The sequence below is a fragment of the Schistocerca serialis genome, chromosome 3 (assembly GCF_023864345.2).
Source record: "Schistocerca serialis cubense isolate TAMUIC-IGC-003099 chromosome 3, iqSchSeri2.2, whole genome shotgun sequence".
Taxonomy (NCBI): domain Eukaryota; kingdom Metazoa; phylum Arthropoda; class Insecta; order Orthoptera; family Acrididae; genus Schistocerca; species Schistocerca serialis.
Genome location: NC_064640.1, coordinates 506,939,421 through 506,953,542, shown reverse-complemented (window position 1 = coordinate 506,953,542; position 14,122 = coordinate 506,939,421). Strand labels below are relative to the sequence as shown.

The window sequence follows — 14,122 nt, the reverse complement described above, 5'->3', positions numbered from 1 at the left end:
CAATGCCACATCCAGCAATAATGTACTTCTACAATGCCACACCCGGCAATAATGTACTTCTTTATTGATGATAAAACTAAACGTAAATGGGCATTTTTATTACCATAGAACAAAAGCGAAAGCTTCTATTGTTAATTTTTGCATTTTTAAAAATAAATAAACTAAATGAATATTGCTTGATGCAATAATTTACCAAGAGACGTATCTATTGTAGAAATTTATTTTATGAACTTCTTATACGCTACCAGTTTTGGCATTACATTGATGCCATCTTCAGGCCCCACACGTCATAGTCGTGAAATCGCTATACACGGAAGCAGCCATATAATCGGATCCGTGAATCAAATCGCTATGCAACAGCTCTTGATGGCCTGGCCAGCAATGTAATGCCGAAACTGGTAGCATATAAGAAGTTCATGAAATAAATTTCTACAATAGATACAGCTATTGGTAAATTACTGCAATACATGGCAGCCATTGTCCCACAGTCCATAATGGACCAATAAAGATTAAATGAATATTGGGTGATAGCGTTAACTAAATATATGTCACAATTAAATTTTATTACAATGAAACAATAAACCATTTAAATAGGCAACAGCCATAAGATCAGTTGTAGAGTAATGTGAATTATTTCATCATTTTCAAAAATTCATATCTTTGTTCACAGTCAGACATCAATGCTGAAATTTTTACAGAACGTTGCTATCAAATAGCTGTACAAACTGTACAAAAATCATATTTTTATATTCAGTCCCACCTGAGATCACTAACCCCAAACATTACAAAAAATGAAAATTTTCAAAATTCAAAAATTCATAAAAAATTAAGGAAACATTTGTAAGTGTTCTTGCTCTATATGAGGCTAGTAGTATATGATATCTAACCATAGGAAAAAAATAGGCTCTCATAAATTGCTCCTTGTTTGTTATTTTTGGGCCTAAAAAGTGGATTTTTGAAAATTTGGATACCAAACTTTGCAGGTTATTTTGATTGGTTATTTTTGAATTTAGGGTATTTTTTGTAATAGACAATGTTGTAGAGGACACTTTTCTAAAAAAACAATTATGTTGATTGCAAAGTGGTAACTTAACCCAGTGCAGAGATATTCAAATTTTCGCTCATGTTCACACATCTTTTTAAGCTACTCTCTTGGTGCTGCATCTCAGATTATCTTCAGATTATCATCACACTACTACTCAATTACTCCGAGCACATGGACAACAGTGAAGTGCAAACATTACGAACCTAGTATGACACTAGTGCTACTATGACTCCTAGTGAACACTGTATAACCAGGAATAGTGATGGTTGGTTGGTTTGTGAGATTGAAGGGACCAGACTGCGATGGTCATCGGAGAGGAATAGTGAGAGAGACTGCACAGAGACTAAAGGATACATTGTTATATATGCTTTATACCAACAATATTACAAATAAATACATTTATATTTTAAACCTTCTATAGCATTTGATGTGTTCTGCAGTGTTTATCCATCTCATTACACTGATGGACACATAAGACATTTCTGTGATGAGTTTGTGATTTGTGACTATTTGGATTCATGGAAAATTATTTGACACCTCTTCATTTATAACTAATAAGTATTTCTTTCAGTGTTGCTGGAAATAACTAAAATTTTTCTTTTCTAGAAACGGGCAGGAGCAGAGCGTATCTAGATATTTTCATTTTTGCATTATTATTATTATTATTATTATTATTATAAACACTTACTGTACTTATTCATTTCCAAAGCCAACAATTTAATCTTTGCTAAACAGTGTAAGTGAACCGGTGAAAACTAAGCAGTCATCAATGACAGAAGCACAGATTTCAGGTGGCAAGGTGTCGCCTCCTCCCTGCCACTCTTTTGATGAAAAAAGAAGAGGAATGGGCACAGTGGATGGCTGAACTCCGGGCCATGCCTAGGAGCTGTAAATTTAACTTCATTTGTGAAGTGCTAGTGCTGGTTCTGCAAGGTTAGCAGGAGAGCTTCTGTAAAGTTCAGAAGGTAGGAGACGAGGTACTGGCAGAAGTAAAGCTGTGAGGACGGGGCGTGAGTCGTGCTTGGGTAGCTCAGTTGGTAGAGCACTTGCCCGCGAAAGGCAAAGGTCCCGAGTTCGAGTCTCAGTCCAGCACACAGTTTTAATCTGCCAGGAAGTTTCATATCAGCGCACACTCCGCTACAGAGTGAAAATCTCATTCTGGAATAAATTGTTTGAAGAGGGCGGGTCAGTTTGGAATCACTGGGAGAAACAATTTTCAACCACCCATCATTTCATGAGACATATTTGAAAGCAATTTCAGGGTTTTCCTTGAGCAATTTTGGAGTTTTCCTTGATACAACCCCATGTATCTCGAAACTTCCCTCAAAAGTAATTACTGCCACAGTGGTTTCATTTCGAAACTATAAAAATATATCACAATCTCCTATAATCACATATCATAATCTCCATGTAGACTGTTGTTCAGTACGCTCTAGGTAAATGCTAGAATGCACTACATTTATAGAGGTACCTCTGTGTACCACTAGATGTCTCTGTCTTGTGACAGCATCAGTGTTGGTTGTTTTTGGGGAAGGAGACCAGACAGCGAGGTCATCGGTCTCATCGGATTAGGGAAGGACGGGGAAGGAAGTCGGCCGTGTCCTTTGAAAGGAACCATCCCGGCATTTGCTTAGAGCGATTTAGGGAAATCACGGAAAACCTAAATCAGGATGGCCGGACGCGGGATTGAACCGTCGTCCTCCCGAATACGAGCAACATCAGTGGTTTCATGCAGAAGGCACTAGTACTTGAAAACAAAATTAATAAAATGGCGGTTTCAGGCAGAAACCACTGGTACTCAATAAGTTAAAGCAACAGTTAGCACTCAAACAGTTACTGATTCCATTCCACCACCACATATTGAGGAGCTTATGGATTGCCTAGCATGTGGACAATTGTTTTCTAAAATTGATTTAGCCAATGTTTACCTTCAACTTCGTCGGGGGGGGGGGGGGGGGGGGGGGGAGGGGGGGGGGTAGATGGCAGTCAATACACTTGCCAGATTGTACCAATACCAGTCAGTGCCTTCCCTTCAGAAGCACATCTGCTCCAGTATTATTTTAGTGCTTTCTTGAACAAGTGATGTTGAAAGTTCTGCCCTGTTCAAATTATCTAGATGGCATCATGGTGTGCAGACGAACACCATAAGACCATCTCAAAAATTTTGAATCTCTTAAGTTTTAAACAATGCAGAGCATAAGTGTAATTTCCAGAAGCACTCATTTTTCAACATTGAAACTGAATATCTGGGACATCTCATTGATGCCTATGGCACTCGTCCGTCTCTAACGAGGGAAACTCCCCATCGCACCACCCTCAGATTTAGTGGTATGATGGCCCAGTGGATAGCCCATCACAAACTGAATGCACATCAAGCATGACAACAGGCGGAGGTGTACTGAACTGCGAAAAAAAGCAAAATAAAAACAGTGAATGGTCCAAGCTTAACAAGTGCAATATCGAGAGTAATAGAACAGCTGTCGTGGTTAAGTGGTCACAGTTTTAGACCATAAACTAGATGAGCCATTTTCAAAACTCCTTTGTGCCATTTACTTTTATTTCATTTTATTTTTTCACATTATGAATTGTCCATACATTCACTGAAATGATTGTTCCCTTTCTGTAGTCTTGGCAGTAGCCATACTATACATTAGTTATAGAATATGAGTCATGTGCCAAGAATATATTACTGTCGCTAGTAAATGTGAAGAATGGTGAGAGCAGGAAAGATACCACACAGGCATCTCTCAGAAATGAAAAACAACAAATACATGGGTGTGAACAATGTTACAATAAAGGAATTCAAGAGTTAAAACTTCCAAAATGTAACGCAATTTCAAAAACACTAAAAACATGTTTTGACAGAGCACAGAGAAACTGTGGGTTTTCATCATTTCCTTGTGAGTGATCATACTCATACAAACACCTAAATCGGGCAAGGAGTCACATCTCACTCACTTACCAGACGTACAAATTAGGTTCGTCGATAAGAGATTCCTGTCATACAACAACATACTATTGCTAATGCCATGTATGACACACCAGACATGTTTTGCGGTGGATGGTTGACTTGATGCCTTGTCATCAAACGTTTGCAAACTCGCAGTTGCAAATGGACATTACACCACAACACAGACACAAATTTGAATAAAGTAAACAGCAGAGAAAAAAGCAGTCCAACACTGTGACCACTTAACTACATTGCCATTACTGTTTGAGGCTGCTCTCTATTGATCTTCTTGTCCTTGGACCATTCGTTTTGCTTTTTTTTCACGGTTCAGCACACCTTCTTCCTGTTTTCATGCTTCAGCTGTGTTCAGTTTTTGATGGGCTGTCCACTGGCCCCTCTTACCACTAAATCTGAGGAGGGTGCGATGGAGAGTTTCCCTTGCAAGCTTGTACACATTTAGGGGACAGCAGTTCAGGACAAAATGCCCTACTATATCAAATTTATTCTAAATACAGCACAAACTGCCACTCATTTGCATTGACTCCAGCATAAAAATGTTCTTTCTAAAGCATCGGAGTGAGTGAACGACCCATTCAAAAATTGAAAAATGCACTGATTAGTCACCCATGCCTTCTTAAGTTCAATCTGCAAAATTCAGTAGTGCTTGCACTTGCTGCATCATCACATGGAATAGGAGCAATTTTATCTTACAAATTTTAGTAACAGTGAAAACCCCCATTGCTTTCAAGTCTCAGACATTGAACAAGGCCCACGTCAACTCCAGTCAGTTGGAAAAGAAAGCCTTAGCTTTATAGTGTCATGAAATTTCATCAATATCTGTGTGCTAGAAAATTTTTTCTCATGACAGATCATAAGATGATAATGGCTCATTTTCATCCAACAAAATATGTGTCTGATAGTACTTCACGGAAGCTGCAATGCTGATAAGTACTTCTTTTAAATTACCAGTATGAAATTCTCTATTGCCTTATGGAACAGCATGCAAACACAGACAGTCTTGCTTCCCGATAGGAGATGATTTAGAATTCGATGTATCAGAAGCTTCTTGTCTTCAAATTGATCAATTTGATTTGCAAGCACTGCAAGCTTTTCTCTTTGATTGTTGGTGGATTGCACAAGTTATTGAACAGGTTCAGACACTACAAATGATGATGGGTTGGCCTCATAATCTGAAACCAATTTCATATGCAGAAATATGCAAATACTATGCGCAATGCAACAGTATTTCTCTACAGAATGATGTAAATTTATTGCACACTCCAAACGAACAAACATGAGTCACGATTTCTGCATCATTTCAGCTACATGTTTAAAAATGTTACATGTAGGACATTTGGGAATTGTTAGAACTATGCAGTTAGTGTACCTGCACTGTACAGGCAGAATGAGCAGATGACTTCCCACTGTCAAGCACAGGCAGACAAACAAGTAGCACTGCACCAGAAATTTTTCAGCTAGCCTTGACCTGACAATCCTTGGCAACACATCCACATTGATTTTGTTGATCCTTTTTGGAACACATGGTAGCTGATTATTGTTGATGCATACAGCAGATATCCGGCTGTCATTCCAATGAATTTGACAACTGGTATTATTAAAGCACTTGCTCCTGCCCTTTGTTTACAATGTTTGCCATGAGCTATCATTTTGGACAATGGTCCACAGTTTTATTCACTGGAATTACAACAATTTTTCTACACAGCTCTGATCTCTCCACAATCAAGTGGTGAAGTCGAACATATTGTTTGCTCTTTCAAGACTCAGATGTCCAAATTTTGTGCTTTGCACATCAGGGAAAATGCTTTGTTTTTGTGAAACTTCCTGGCAGATTAAAACTGTGTGCCGGACCAAGACTCAAACTCGGGCCCTTTGCTTTTTGCGGGCAAGTGCTCTGTCGACTGAGCTACCCAAGCATCACTCACAACCCTTCTTCACAGCCTTAATTCTGCCAGTACCTCGTCTCCTACCTCCAAACTTCACAGAAGCTCTTCTGGAGATGAGGTAGGAGACAAGGTACTGGCAGAATTAAGGCTGTGAGGACAGGTTGTGAGTTGCGCTTGGGTAGCTCAGTCAGTAGAGCACTTGCCTGTGAAAGGCAAAGGTCCCGAGTTCGAGTCTGGGTCCAGCACACAGTTTTAATCTGCCAGGGAGTTTCAGATCAGCGCACACTCCTCTGCAGAGTGAAAAATTCATTCTGCTTTGTTGTTGTTTCTCAGCACCCACTGCACTCTGCATTTTCACAATGCTTTGCTGGCAGAATTATTACACTGTCATTGTCATCTTACTGTATGGCATGTAGTTTACCCTTGACAGCCTTCTTCAGACACCAACATTGCAACAAAACTCCACATAAAAAACAAAGTTTTTTATTATGACTTTCAAAAGCCTAAAAAACTGAAAGTCTGGCATTGTCACTCAGACAAATGGCTGAGCTAATTATGCCGTTTGTGGCAAAACAGGCACCCACCAACAGTACCATAATCAACTGTTTCTTCCATGATTTTTGTGATCTTGCCCTTGATTTTGATGTTTCAGAAATGTTGCCTGCATCCCAGAATGGTGCCCCCGAGCAGCCCTTGCTGCGTCAGCTGTAAAGCCATAAGTGTCCACGGCAGTGGCAGTGCTGCCCCCACCTGTCCTGTTGGATGGACAATAGGATGGACATCCTACCTCTGGATATTTTGCAGATGTTCCCGATGGTTTGCAAGACGAATGTCAGGATGCAGGTTGGTTGATGCCATCTGCCACAGCCAACTCCATTAGCAGTCCACGACACAGACCTTCCCCACATCACTGCCCACAGCCCACAATATGGAATGATGGTGCACAATTTTTTATTTATTTTTATTTATTTATTGAGGGGGGTAGTGGGAGGGAGGAAGAGGAATGTGGTATCAACCGTGTCTTTGTCAACCACACTCAGCATGCTGTTCTCATCTCCACAGAAGAAACATTAAAATCAACCACCGTGACCCACTGATAGGGAGGGCACACCAGATGCCGTCAGGTGACATTACACACGCAACCAGATGATGCCGAGTTCACATCATCTCACTGCCTGCAACTGTTATCAGTCTGCACATCTTTTTAAGCTACCATACTCTGAGCTCCACCTCAGATTATCTTCAGTTTATCATCCGGCTACTCTCCAATCATACCAAGCATAAAGATGGCAAGAGCAGTGAAAATTTTACAAACCTAGCACTACACTAGTGCTACGACAACTGCTAGCAAATATGGTACAACCAGGACCAGTGGAACAGAAAGAGAGATTGCAGAGAGACTACAGGATACAAAGTTACAGATGCTTCATACTGACTTAACTGTAAATAAATAAATTTATGTTTTAATCCTTCTTAGTGTTTGAAGTGCTCTAGAGTGTGCATCCACTTGGTTGCACCAACATACAAAACAAACATACCACACATTTCATCTCTGACATGCTCCAATGGGCAGTGTGCAGGAGGCGCAGCAATCAGAGCCACGGGAGAGGAGGATTTAGGACACAGAAGTGGTTCTCCTCTGAGATGAACAACAGATCTCCCTGATTTAGGTGAAACTGATGCTCCTGTGGCTAACAGGGGCAAAATTCATGCATGGGAAGTGTGTCCAGCCACCAATGTTGCACAAAGTGAACAAGAGGTCATAGCATCTGGTTCTTGCAGGTATGGTTACTATGTCATGCAAGGCTAAGGGAAAGATGGAAATGGCCATATCCAAATCCAAAGTGAGCTGGAAACATTCCAATTCACATCGGTCGAAGACTGGGTCAAGTCCCATGGCAAATCGTGAGAGCACATCCGTGTTCGCATGTAGCGTTGCTGCTCAATACTGGATACAATAATAAAAATTAGACAAATGCAGTACCAAATCCAGGAGGCAATGTGTGGTCCAGTCTGGTAAGAGATGGTTGAGGCCGAAGGTAGTGAGAAACATTTAACGGTCTGTGACAACATGAAATTTCTGTTAATGAATTTCTGAACTGCATATACAGTGGTGATGGTCTCCTGCTTTATTTAACAACTGCTGCTGAGAAGCAGATAAGGACTTATAAGCATACATGATAGGGTGCTCAACACCACCTGTTTATTTATGGGATAGGATTGCACCAATACCATCAAGGGACATGTCCATTGCTACTACTAAAAGCAAACACAGGGGTGTACGTCATCAAACACAGTACCTGCATAAGTCAATCTTTTAAAACGTGGAAAATTTGTTGAGACCAAGGTGACTACTTGAAATGTGTACCTTGGTACCATAACTGTTTCCATGGTTACAACAGTTTGCAATGAATCAACAAAAATAGTTGATCTTACCCAGAAACACTTGTGAGTCTTCGATATTGATGGAGGGGGGGGGGGGGGGGAGGGGGGGGGGCTGCATTTTATCAATATCTACAACATACCATATTTATGTGATTATAAGATGACCCTGAATGTATAAGACAATCCTGTTTTTTTAAAAGAAATTTTTATTTTTAACATATTCTCACTGTTTTATTGATATAAATAGTGGTGTGACAGTTTTTGATCAGCACAACTCTTGTGAGTTTGGCAGAATCATGGTGTCAGCACTGTTGACCCTTCGCTATTTGTTTGTGGTGTGAAGGACGTTCACAGGTCCACTGGCTGTTTGCATAAAAAGGGGCAGTCTAGCGATGTACTGTCACAATCCTTTAAAATGAATGGGAATGACAGAAGTGAGGGCTGAGAATTCTCAATTCACGTAAGCAATGGTTACTGCATATTAGCTATGAAACAACATTAAAATATCATGCAGAAAGAATTTAAAGATTTGGTAGACAATGAAAGAGCAAAAAATTACAATGGTTGACAGATGGGATTTATTGTTCTGTACATCAAGAATCACTTTGTGCTAAATTTGCAGGCATGGAGCACATGAAGAAATCAGTGGTACATATAGCAAAATTCTGAAGATGCACACATTATTCTATTGTCAGTTCCAGCAGTTTTCAATGGAACTGAATGAAGAGTCTGGGGACTTCATATATTACTGAAAAGTACAATGGCCAACTGAAGGGTCATGCCTGGAATGATTTTTTTATTTAAAACCTGCTATGAAGGAAAAAAGAGTGTAGCAACAAAAATTAGAACATCTGGAATGGATTGCAGACTTCACATTTTAAGTGGACTTGATTTCACACTGACGACAGCAAGACACTGCAAGGTAACTTATTTTTGATTTGATGGATGTGTATTTAAAAACAAAATTGCACTGTAGTAGGGACATATTCTGACAAAGACAGTCCAGTTCCCAAAGCTCACAGGTGTTAGAGAAAACACGAGGTTTTAAAAATTCATTGTAGCCTTGAAAGAATTCCGAGGATAGTTTTATAAAGGTTTTGAAGACATTGTCAATCTTAAATCTGTTTTTGGACCGGTTGCCACTTCAGTTGAAAGTGTTCTTGTGTACGTGCAGATGTCAACGAATTACCTGTATGGTAATTCCAGTTTTAATGATAAATCTTTTTACATTAAAACTATTCAGGATGTCTACTTTGCTTTCCTCAGGTAGAGTTTCCAACTGTCCATAATGAAGTTGCAAAAGTACTACAATATTTCAATCAACATATTTGTGTGAAAGAAGTTTTTTCAATTATGAAACTAAATTAAGTCACGTTTATGTGGCAACTTGAGTACGAAACTGTGAAATTGTCTCCATCTGTCCGTATGCCAACAGTTTGTACAAGACAGAAATTATGTCTTCAGTGTGACAAAAATAATTAAATAATGCCAAAAATTTGTTTTGTTTGTGATCTATTTTATTGAGAAATTTGAAATTTAAAACCTTGTCATATGCAGTGCGACTTCATTGCCATTTACATGCAATGCATTTGCTTTTTTCCCCTCTTCCCCCTCCTCACACTCAGACAGTTGGGTGTGGCAATAGGGGAAATGTGCAGCAAAGCTGAGCACTTTGGCACTCGTGCCCAGGCAAGGTCCTTGAGCCGAAATCATCATCATTATCATCATCTTCATTTGTAAACCCACTGCCATTTCTTCTCTCTTGGCACACTTCCCCTATTATGTCATCTTCTGAGCCATCCATAGCATTGGATATGCAAAACTTTTTGAATTCTTAGTTGAGATTCTGGCCCAGGCAGTAAGGATCCACTGGCCCAGCAGTAAGGGTTTGATCTCCTAGAAAAAGTCACTCACCATAAAACTATCGCACGTGAGCCTCAAAAGGTCTGTTCACAACAAAATCCATTACTTGATGTTGTGAGGTCATACCACTAGGAGTTATTACCACATCTGTGTAGTTTTTCGATATCAGATCCTTAATTTACTGGGAGAAATGTCCCCTGAAAGAAACCTGCACCAATATTTTCTTTCTATTAAGAAAAGAGTCTTGCATTCTGCTCAAAACAACCTTCAACCAATCCAGCATTGGATCATTTTTTGTCCATCCATTTCCTTGGCATCTAAAGATAAGCTCTGCAGGTAGTTTTTCTTTTGGTATGGTTTCTCTGGAAAGAACCACATATCTGAGGACTTTCTTTTCATCTGCTAGCACCCCCACAATTGCTGTTTTTTGGTCCTTTCATTGCCAGAACTTCTTATAGGAACACTTTTAACACCCTTCATGTAGACAGTAACATTTGGCGGCACACCAAAATAAACAGGCACCTGATTGGCGTTGCCTATATGGCCTAGCAAACAGTCACGAAATTTTCTTTGATTGATTCTAGGATGCCAATACGCAAGTAGTTTTTCGTCAAACACCACAGGAAGTGGCTGTGCTAGCCTTGTACTGCACTGTAACATAAGCCACACTGTCTTCTTCATCCTCACACACCAGCCAGTACCTGGTTTGAATTACACAATGCATGCAGTTGGAAACTTCCTCTTCCTTCACTTGGATAATTTCTCAAGTAATTGGGACACTTTCCTTGCATTTCTCTCAAATGTACTGAGCAATTGGTTGCACCAATTCATGGAACCTTCCCTGCTTCAGTTCCCTGAAAGTTTGGAATGTAGTACTGGCATCCTTTAATTTATTCTTCATTTGACACCACCTATGAACATTCGCTTCAGTGACACCAAATTTTCTTTTTGCTCCACAGCTGTTCATGGTCTCTGCTCTGTTAACTTAAAATTAGTGTTGTATTATTTGCATGAAGCAACTGTTGCCAACCCTAAAAATTAACAGTGCTATACAGCAGTAGCAGCTTTACCACTGTTCCTATAGAAATGTATACTACTGCTCAGTATTTGTACAGTTTTAAGGTTAGTTCAATTCTAACGGCAACTGTATTCAAGCAAACTACAGTTTAAGCTTGGTAAATGTCCATAAAAAAGCCAAGTTATGCATTACATTCCATAGTTCGCAGCATGATGAAATTTGTAGCTTGCTCACTGATCCCCTCCTCACATTTGTCCTTGTGCTCGGCTAAGTTAGTGTTACTGTCCCACCTCCCACCCTTCCAAATTCTTCAAATTAAATCTATGCACAATCTCAACTGTCAAAAACTTCAGTTGGAAATGTAATTTATTACACTAAGTAAAACTGCTGACCTTAGTTTAATCTGCAAATGTAAGATGACTCTGCATTTTTCAAATGATGAATTCAGTATATATAAAAAAAATAAAAAATGAAAAATAAAACCCTCGTCTTAACACGCAGGTCAATACAGTAATCCATAGTTGGTTCCAGTATATCTGCTGCAAGTTCAAACCCCAAATGTGTCAAGGAAGGCTGCATGAATGAACATACATACATGATGCCATTTAAGCCTTGTTGTTGCCAGTCTCAAAAAAAATTCAAGGTTGTGAATGTGAAGACAAATATGGAGGTGCCCCAGTAACCAAAATATTGTCAAGGTATGCAACACAACTGATCCATAAAATGCCGAAATACAGCAGACTGAAAAGATCCAAAGGTAACTGTTTATAGCAGTAAAGGCCATACAGTATGTCTAGGGCTAAGAATGTTTGTGATGTTGCATACACAGGGATTTGAAAATTTACCTTTTTCAGGTCAGATTACCGAATAAAGAGCCATGGCTTAATTTTGCAAATAGTTCATCTGGGAACAGTAGAGGATAAGTTTCCACTTCTGCACATGCATTGATTGTTACTTCGAAAGGTGCCATTGGGTTCGCATACTTCTACCTGGGGAGTGACCCATTGACTATGGGTAGTAGGCATTAAAACATTTTCATGAGTGAGCCTATCAGCCCTGTTTTGGAAGAATCCTTACAAGCTGAGAGCTTAAGCTTTGAAAAAAAGTGGAATCGTTGCCCTTTAACAATGGTGCGAACCTCAAAATCAGTTGTTTACCACATCACCAACAGGTGAATGCTAGGTTAAAAGGTAGACTGAAAAATCCATGGTCCAACTGAGATTCAACCCCATAACCTTTTGGTTTCCCTACACACGCTTTTCCACTAGACCACGAGGCCTGAGATGGTGGCAAAGGAGTTGCATACCAGACAGATACACTGTGTGATCAAAAGTATCCAGACATCCCCAAAAACATATGTTTTTCATATTACGTCCATTGTGCTGCCACCTACTGCCAGGTACTCCATATCAGCAACCTCAGTAAACATTAGACATCGTGAGAGAGCAGAATGGGGCACGGACTTCGAAAGTGGTCAGATGATTGGGTGTCACTTCTGTTGTATGTCTGTACGTGAGATTTCCACACACCTAAACATCCCTAGGTCCACTGTTTCCAATGTGACAGTGAAGTGGAAACATGAATGGACAAGTACGGCACAAAAGCATACCTTGTCTGTTGACTGACAGAGACCGCCGACAATTGAAGAGGGTCATAATGTGTAATAGGTGGGTATCTATCCAGGCCATCACACAGGAACTCCAAACTGCATCAGGATCCACTGCAAGTACTATGACAGTAAGGTTGGAGGTGAGGAAACTTGGATTTCATGGTTGAGTGGCTGCTCATAAGCCACACATCACGCCAGTAAATGCTAAACGACGCCTTGCTTGGTGTAAGGAGCATAACCATTCGATGATTAAACAGTGGAAAATCATTGTGTGGCGTGACTAATCATGGTACACAATGTGGCGATACAGTGGCAGGGTGTGGGTATGGTGAATGCCCAGTTAACGTCATCTGCCAGCATGTGTAGAGTCGACAGTAAAATTCGCAGGCGGTGGTGTCATGGTGTGATCACATTTTTCATGGAGGGTTTGTACCCGTTGTTGTTTTGTGTGGCACTATGACAGCGCAGGCCTACACTGATGTTTTAAGCATCTTCTTGCTTCCCACTGTTGAAGAGCAATTCGGAGATGGCGACTGTGTCTTTCAAAACGATCGAGCACCTGTTCATAATGCACGGCCTGTGGCAGAGTGGTTACAAGAAAATAACATTCCTGTAATGGACTGGCCTGCACACAGTCCTGACCTGAATATTATAGAACACGTTTAGGATGTTTTGGAACACCAACTTCATGCCAGGCCTCACCAACTGACATCGCTACCTCTCCTCAGTGCAGCACTCCATGAAGAATGGGCTGCCATTTCCCAAAAACCCTTCCAGCACCTGACTGAACGTATGCCTGCGAGAGTGGAAGCTGTCATCAAGGCTAAAGGTGGGCCAACACCATATTGAATTCCAGCATTACCGATGGAGGGTGCCACGAACTTTTAAGTCATTTCCAGCCAGTTATCTGGATACTTTTGATCACATAGTATACCAACCATATCCAATACATACTATGTTACATGAATTCTTTGCAAGATATAGACACACATTAATCTGGTGAAAAACATCTCTAGGAATGCTTATGGAGGATAAAATTCTATCAGACTCTACCAATCTCCCGATTTTGCTGTCATTGATCCAATTACCTGTCTCAAACTAGTCAGGACTGCACACATTATCCAATAACGACCATGAGTAGCATTTGCATACAACCTGAATAAATGAATTTAGAAAATGACAACTATAATTACACTGTAGTGTGGCTGATGATAAAGATCAATATGTTGGCAATCGGCACATCACTATTCATACTGATGAGGTCTGTGTGGCTTATTTCTTTTTCCTTTATGTATCCTATTACATGACAGCATACATTCGGCATGGTGAATGTGCAGTTATTCTCACA

The 14,122-nt window shown here is 40.1% G+C and overlaps 1 protein-coding gene across 2 annotated transcripts in view; it reads right to left on the bottom strand.

The window, feature by feature from the left end:
- Positions 1 to 14,122, bottom strand: part of LOC126470390 (SPRY domain-containing protein 3-like) — a 199,134-nt gene that overhangs the window by 125,755 nt on the left and 59,257 nt on the right. The gene's annotated exons all lie outside the window — the stretch shown is intronic.